This window comes from Octopus bimaculoides, chromosome 2 (assembly GCF_001194135.2).
Source record: "Octopus bimaculoides isolate UCB-OBI-ISO-001 chromosome 2, ASM119413v2, whole genome shotgun sequence".
NCBI classification, from domain to species: Eukaryota; Metazoa; Mollusca; class Cephalopoda; order Octopoda; family Octopodidae; genus Octopus; species Octopus bimaculoides.
In genome coordinates, this window is record NC_068982.1 from 104,768,596 (window position 1) to 104,776,691 (window position 8,096).

The window sequence follows — 8,096 nt, forward strand, 5'->3', positions numbered from 1 at the left end:
ATTACCTAAGACTGAAATCAATAAGTGTAATATGAAATTCATATGGTAAACCATCTGATACCAGTAACTTGCCACTTATACAGCTGCCTGAGATCTAGTATATTTCAAATATTTTAAGAGGTGTCTTACAGTACCCTGCTTGTATTGTCTAGAGTTGTAGCAGATTGCAATTCAGATATTGTGGCAAGAGAATGATGTCGTCTCCTATATCCAAGCCTAAGAAATGACTTTTTATATTTAGTACCTTTACCATACATACTTTACTGCTGATGATATAGTTTTCATATGGTGTTTGATTACCTAGATCTGTTATCTCCTTTACATTTTTTATGAAAGTCTTTTTCCAATTACCTCTGAATTCACTTTCTATTGACCTCTAAGATTTTCCCAAACCTAATCAATTCCTCTCTAGTTTGCCCATATTTAGTATTTCTAGTTGCTTTCATCAAAGCACTTAACTATTCCTTAATGTAGTCTCTCTCTATCTCTCTCTCTCTCTCTCTCTCTCTCTCTCTATATATATATATATATATATATATATATATATATATATATGTGTGTGTGTATGTATATATTGGCTAGTTTTGTGCCAAATACATGTTGAGCTTTCATGATCCAGTGTTGAATAGCAATTAGACTCTCTTTTTTTTTTTTTCTTAACTGCACCCTCTAACATTATCCCAACGTCTCGGTTTCTTCATCAAAAACTTTCAATTTTTTATTTAATGAAGTAATGTGACTAAAATTATAATGTCTTTACCCATCTTTATGAATACTTCCTGGTTCACACAACTGGGAATCTGATACACTTTACATATTGCCTAACAAATCAGGATCAAACAAATTTGCTTTGGATCTCTAGACAGTTGTTAGTTTGTTTGTATCTCAATGACTGTGATAAAACTGAAGAGGTGTTTACTTCTGTTGACAACAAGGGTACTGTGTTTAAAAATCTGCATAGTAATGAGGTATAGGCTTTGAATATGTAATTTCTATGAAGGTTAAAGAGAATGATACAGCATGATGGGAGTTAATAGATTATCAATGTTGTCAATGAAGAGTAAGTTATGGGTTATGATTGCAGAATAAGTAGTGGTGAGGTCAGGTCTCAAGATGCTAAACTTCAAATGAGATGATAAAAAGAGTAAGGCCTATCCAGCCTAAGCCAGTATGAAAAAATTGCAATAAAATGATGATGGCAGGTAAATTTACTTTTGGGTCTTTTCTTTTCTTTACAGTTCAGTGACTTTCTTATCTCACCCATTTTAATAGGCTTGTCTTAATGCTCCATCTCTATTACTAAGAGCTGCAGAAGACTATTGAGGTAGATTTGGAAGTGCTACTCTTTTCCCTTCAGTTAAATGCTTCTCCTACACATTAGCTCAGTATGTGGCTGAATCTGTATTTAGGCTGTATTGACGCACCCAGTCTCTGTCACCTGAATCAGTCAACATATTTCTGTGCCTTTATGTCAAAGCACTTATCTTCTAGCTTTTGCAGAGCAATAAAACTGAATTGGTTTAAAATTGGTGACCAAGAGACCTTCCTCTTACATTTTTTCTTGGATGTACTATTGTTTGGGGGAAAAAAAAGTTAATCGCACATGTTCTCTATTCTATTACTTAGTCCTTTGTAAACTTCACCATCTTCTAAGTTTTCTTTCTTCAGCTCCATTAAACCCATCTTACCTAATTCTTTGTAAGTTTTGCATGCTTGAAATAATGCATCATGCTTTCAGAAACTATGTCACTGCCAAAACATTGAAAAATAAAGGAAACATGGATGAGGTGAACAATAAATGTATCACAACAGAGAGAGGTGGGGTCGGGGATAAAGAACAATGAAAGGTTAATGTTAAACATGATGGGAAGTGGAGAAGCTAAGATATGCAAAGCCTACTGCAAGTTTTAGTCAATTTTAAGGACCAAAAACTTGTAATCTGTAAAAGCCACAACCCCAAACTGTGGACACTCTACACTGCCACTGTCTGTGATTTCTTAAAATCTCTAACCTAGTACAATCTAGATAGTGTGATTGACTGTTTGATACCTGTCAATCAGAATTGTCTGTGTAAATGTGAGCCTTTCACATCTAACCTTATCTGATATTTTATACAGAATTCCAGTCTGTCATTTACTCTTTTATAAGTAGGATATCCTCAAGAATGTCTCCAAACACCTGTAGAAATGTGGTTTTAAGATTGATATTGATGTGGACATAAGGCTACAAATGTCCAAAATATGGGAATAGCTTATTAAATCAACCCAATATTTAACTGATACATATTTTCGTGACCCAGAAGGATGAGCAAAGCTGACCTTGGTAGGATTCATGCTCAAAATATAACTAAATATTGCTAGCTAGACAGGCTTTTGATTCTTCCTTTTGTCTACCATAATGTCAATATTAATCAGAAATAAGATTCTTTTTTTTGTTGATGTTTTGGAGATTGCTTTTGGCAGGAAAATGTGGATTAGGAGAAGATTGCAAAGAATTGTAGTTAGCAATATTGAATAATTGAGAAGTGGTGGGTGAAGAGAGATAGGTGCATCAGGTGGGCTTCAGCGGAGGTGATATGCAGCTTGCTGATTCAAAGTACCCAAGGCTGTTGCAGTAGCAATATTTATGTGAGCAGTACAAGGATCAGCAGTTGATCAGAGCTGAAATATTTCTTGCTCTGAAGAGGAAAGCATGGTCTTTGTAGTGCAGATTTGGCAATGTTCTTGAGAGATCATGAGATTCCAAGGCTTAGCATCTGTTGCGTCAATGGAAACTTTAGCTGTGTGTTCATACACAGGAAGGGTGTGGTGAGCAGCCATTTCCTTAATATGCATAATGATGGTGTCTTGCTGCACAAGAGTACCTTGTCATGTTCCCATTGGAAGATAGTTTTAAGGTCTCTGCTTCTAGAAGTAGTGTATATCTGATATGAGATACCTAAATTGTGTGTAAATGGCTCCTGTATTCATTTTATATCATAATTGATGAGCAATAGCATAGTTGGTTACAGATTTCCAATGAGTTGATCACTGGTTTACTGCATTTTCAACAATAAGAGTAACAAGGGTGTATCTATAATTCATATATAGCTGATATCCATCTGCCAGATTTAACCCAGAAGTCATTGACCAACCTGGTATGTATCATACAATGGGATTAAATGTAGAAAGTGGTTGTGAAAGTTATCCAACCATGGGGCTCTGATAGCAGGTGAACTGACTCACAGTTGCCAGTACATATTATCTGTCTGTGACCTATATTAGTATCAACACAAGACACACTCACACATCCAAGTCTTTCTAAAAGCAGACACCGTTGAAAGGGATACTGCAAAAGAAAAATCCATTCTTTTCTCTTAGAGCATGCAGATAACACTAAGTATGTATATTCAACAGTATCTACCACATCATTTATCATGAGTTATTGTATGTCATCAATAATACCAGTGTTTTTCACCCATAAACTATACTAGAGTACAATGTAGCTTATCTGGTAAGCACAAATGCAATCCAGATTGGTCTCATCAACTATCACAAAACCTGTCTCACAACCTGAATAGAGGAAAATCAAGGTTTTTTACTCTCATCTAGTGCCAATGATCTTTTACAGGATCTCCAAATAGAGATTTGGTCCAAGAACTCATAACAGTGGATGCCACTAAAAGACAGGCGGTGGTGTTAAACTGGGTGATGTCTACCACACAGCTAGGCCATAGATGAATTTAAACTGAGAACACAGAGGCAGAACAAATACAATGCATTTCCAATGCTCTGTTCCCACCTGGAACTTTTTACCATCCCTAAAAGGATGAAAAATAAAGTTCACCTAAGTGGATTTTGAACTGTGGGACACAAGGTATGAGAACAAGTACTTCAACACTCTAATGACTCATTGCCTTATAACTTTAAAAATTTGTGAGGTTAAAAGGGTATTTCTGATATTCAACAGCCTTCAAATTAATTATTTTGTATTCTGAAGAGCATTGCTTTAGAAATGTGTGTATATATGATATAGGGGAGGATATGCTGAAAAAAATCTCAATTATATATTTAATATCTGCCAGTGTGGACTTAATTCTGAACTTTAGAACTCTTGATCTGTATATATATATATATATATATATATATAGATGTTCTTCAATAAACATTGAGACAATACTCCAAAGTAAAATCAACAAACCAGTTGATGCCCCAATGCTTCTACATGAATAGAGTCACCATAATAATACACCTAGGGTTTGATCTGTTGAAACAGCAGCCAAGTTGTATGAAGGACAGGGCTGTGACCTTGGCCTTTGCAGACCTAAGACTGGCTAGATCCAATGCTGTTAATGTTCCTCATGAACAGTTACAAGCCAATGGCTGCAGACTGGACTAAGTGAAAAGTGTGGCTCCCAGAAGGCCAATATTCTTATGACTAACCTCTGCACCTAATCCTAGACATACAAAAAGTAGATTGGTCATGGCAGGATTCATTAAACTGTTTAAGTATTGATTATCTTTGATTAGGTGTAGGTGTCAGTTGCATTAAGAGTTCTGGTAAAATATACTAACGTTGACATTTCGTTAAGATTGATGTGTGGGGTACTTTTTCAAAAGCAATTAATAAAATAATCAAACCTCTGGCTATCCAGAGTTGCCCAATGTATGCCATAGTGTACAATGTTTTTCCAAGTCACATTACTTCAATCAGAAATCTTTATTTAAATTACAGGTCTTTCTCACTAGAAGTTTATCTCCTCTACAGCTCAAAAATAATGTATCTTTTTAAAAACTTTTTCATTGTTTCCTCCACCCCAATCCATATTGAATGTTATGCTTCACTTCATGCTGTCTATATCAAGTGAAGCATAAAGAATGCACACTTTATAATAAATAGCCATAGAACTAATTATCAATTATGGACCACAATCACCAACAAAATAATGAGATAGCAACAAATAGTATGGTTTCTTAGAACCTCAACTAAATATACTATACTCTTAAGGAAATTTATTTTTATATATTGCATTCTATTATATTTGATTTCAAATTTAAATATAAAAATAGCAACTGTGTTTTTCAATCTTTTCTATTTCTCTCTTATTTTTCTGTTTTGTATTCTATTTTAGCTTTCTTATACAGTGGGAAAAGAATTTTCACTTCCTATTTCTAACAGACATTGTTTTTGGGCTTTTATCTTGATATTGACAGAGATATTCATTCATTTTCCAATCAGTTTGACACTTAAAAACTTCTAAAATTTTAGTATTCTCCAAAAACAAAATTTAAAATGTCCATGTATTTGCAATATTTTTTGAAACTGATGTTTCACTTTTTATAAAAAATATGGATAGAACAAAGCTGATGGTATACCCAGTCAGTAATTCTGATGTGGTTATTGAAATTGAATGTACTGAACATTAATTATAAGGTAAATATAAATATCTGTTTTACAGAATAATTATCATGTTTAAAAACCATATTTATAACCTGTTTAATAAAAAGTGCAGAAAATATGAAATATGATGCAGAACTGTAATAATTACATACCCCTTGGCAATCACTGAAATCATTAATTTTATGCTTTAAAGTGAACATGAAAAATGAAACTTTGAAGTGATGGAAATTTTTGTTATCTGTGTAACAAGTATAATTAACAATTATTAATACCACATTTATATATGAATACATTTTGGATGGGGGAGTGATATTTTAATTGGTTTTATAACTGTCTCAAATGATCCAATGATTTGCTTTTGATAACATTTATAAATCAGTATAAAGCAAGGCCCACATGTTTCAAGAAATTAAGTTTGAGTCAACTCATATCATTGTCTGTTGTTACATTCACTCGTAGTGACAATTCAAGAAGCAGTTTCGCTTCTTTTGTTATTATTATGTTTTAATAAATATCTGAAAAATTCAGAAAAGAAATCAAAGCCATAGAGTAATTATATTTATTTGTATAATGCTACTAATAATATTTTGAAGTCTATTAAGTTTATAACAATGAGTATGTTTTATTTTTTTATAATTTATTAATTAGTTAATAAGCAGTGACTAGCAACATTTATACAAACTATGAATTTTTAAATTCAAAACAAAAAGTATTATACATTAGTTTTTATATTAAATACAACTATTTTTAGAAAATAGTTTTTGGGATTTTAAAAATTTGTGTTATTTTAAATTCTTTTCTAGATTTCTCAGAAAATAATTTAAGTCAAAAAGTGTTTTATGATATTGTTCAGTAAATTCTAAGAATTAGAATTTTTTAAAAAATGCTCTTTTCATGTAAATAATTACAAAATTCACCTGTATGTGATAAGAATTCAGCGTTATATTGTTGTTATTCCCCACCTCCTATTTTACACAAATGTACAAAAGAATTTTTAAATGTTAAAATTATATATTGTTTGAAACTTCACGTGAAAATTATATAAATATACTTGTATTAAGAAAACACAAGTCACCTTCCTTTGTTTGCTCTTCCTCTTTTTCTGTGATTTAGTTTTTTTTTTCCCTTTCCCCTACCATTTCTCTGTTTTCAATGAAAAAATATTACTCCATAAATTTAAATTGAGTGTTAATGCGTGATAATTTATTATCTGCTTATCTTGCCAATGAACACACTTAATTTTATTATTTCAATCCAATTTATTGTTTCATTTTATATTTTTATATATTTTTAAAATACATATGAAGAATTACATTTCTCTTATGAATTTTTAAGATAGTTCTAAGGATTTTTTAATTTTTTTTTTTACTTTAGTGAAACAAATTAAAGCTGGTGAAACAACCGCAGAAACTATTTGGCAAAAAATAAACAACTCTATCTTGCATTTATTGACATAGTAAGGTTTTTGGCAGGATCTCATATAATGAGAAAGCTCACACTAAATATAAAATTGCTCAGGTATGAAGCGGCTAAAAGCCAACTCAGAATAAATGAGATGTTCAGAGTGGAATTTAAGATTTGAAGAATGTCCACAAATTTCTGTCCTCAACCCTTTTATTTTCAGGTCATTCATAGTTCTTGATTGAGAGCTAGTTTCTAGATGACTTTATAAGCAGAATCAGTCTGAGAGCTATTTGAAACCAAGAAGATATGTCTAATGTATTATCTAGTTAGAAATACCCAGTATTTTCAGGGATTAAGTTCAAACTCAGTGTGATTACCTCAACTTTTGCGAAGTTTCAGATGTAACAAATGACAAAAAAAATCCAAGCATTTTTAAGATGTTTTTAAAAAAAAAAATAGTAATTCTAGGTAACAAGAGTTGGAGGTGGCTCTCCTAATAGGAAAGTTTCAAAAACAGTGGTCTGAGTATAAAGGGTGGACAGTTTGATACTTATTATGTTGTGGCATATGAAAGGTAAACTATCAGCAGATACTTATGTTAGAAAGTAATAAGTTGAGTATATGCTGAATGAGCAGTGTTAATTTTAACAAAGAGTTGAATGAAAAGTGCCTAGGAATCACAAGCATTACCTTTTGTGTACAAGAGATGACTGCACTAGTGCTTACTGAATAAAAAGCCATGAGGTAATAGGTAGTATATGAAAGCTAGGATCAGTTTTTCATGGAGACTCATGCCATATTGTGGAACTTTTCAACCCCATGCCAATATATGAAAGCAAAAAATGATTTAGAATAGATACTTTTAATGTTTGTAATTGTTTCTTCATGGCAAGACACTCAAAATCAAGTAAATGGATTAAAAATATTTAGTCTTTCATATCAGATTTTCGATTACCTTTTTCAAATTATGTATGTATACACCTCCATACAAGTTGTTCCTTTCTCTCTACTTATACGATGTGATATCAGCATGAATGATTTGAAGTTTTTTTTTTCATCATCCATAGGAGGTGAGTTAGGGTTTAATTTTTAATTTAAAAAGTCTCCTAAATCATCTAATTGACCATTCATTTATTTATTTATTTATTAAAAATAAATGTGGAAAGTAAAATTCACAAACCAACCTATTCTAGATCCTTGCTGAAGCAAATTTTGTCTGTTACATCCTGTTTTGTTTTTTCACTCATTATTTTTCTTCTTTCCTATGCTGAACATGTTAGACCTTTTTGCTGGTAATAACAGCTACATAAAGT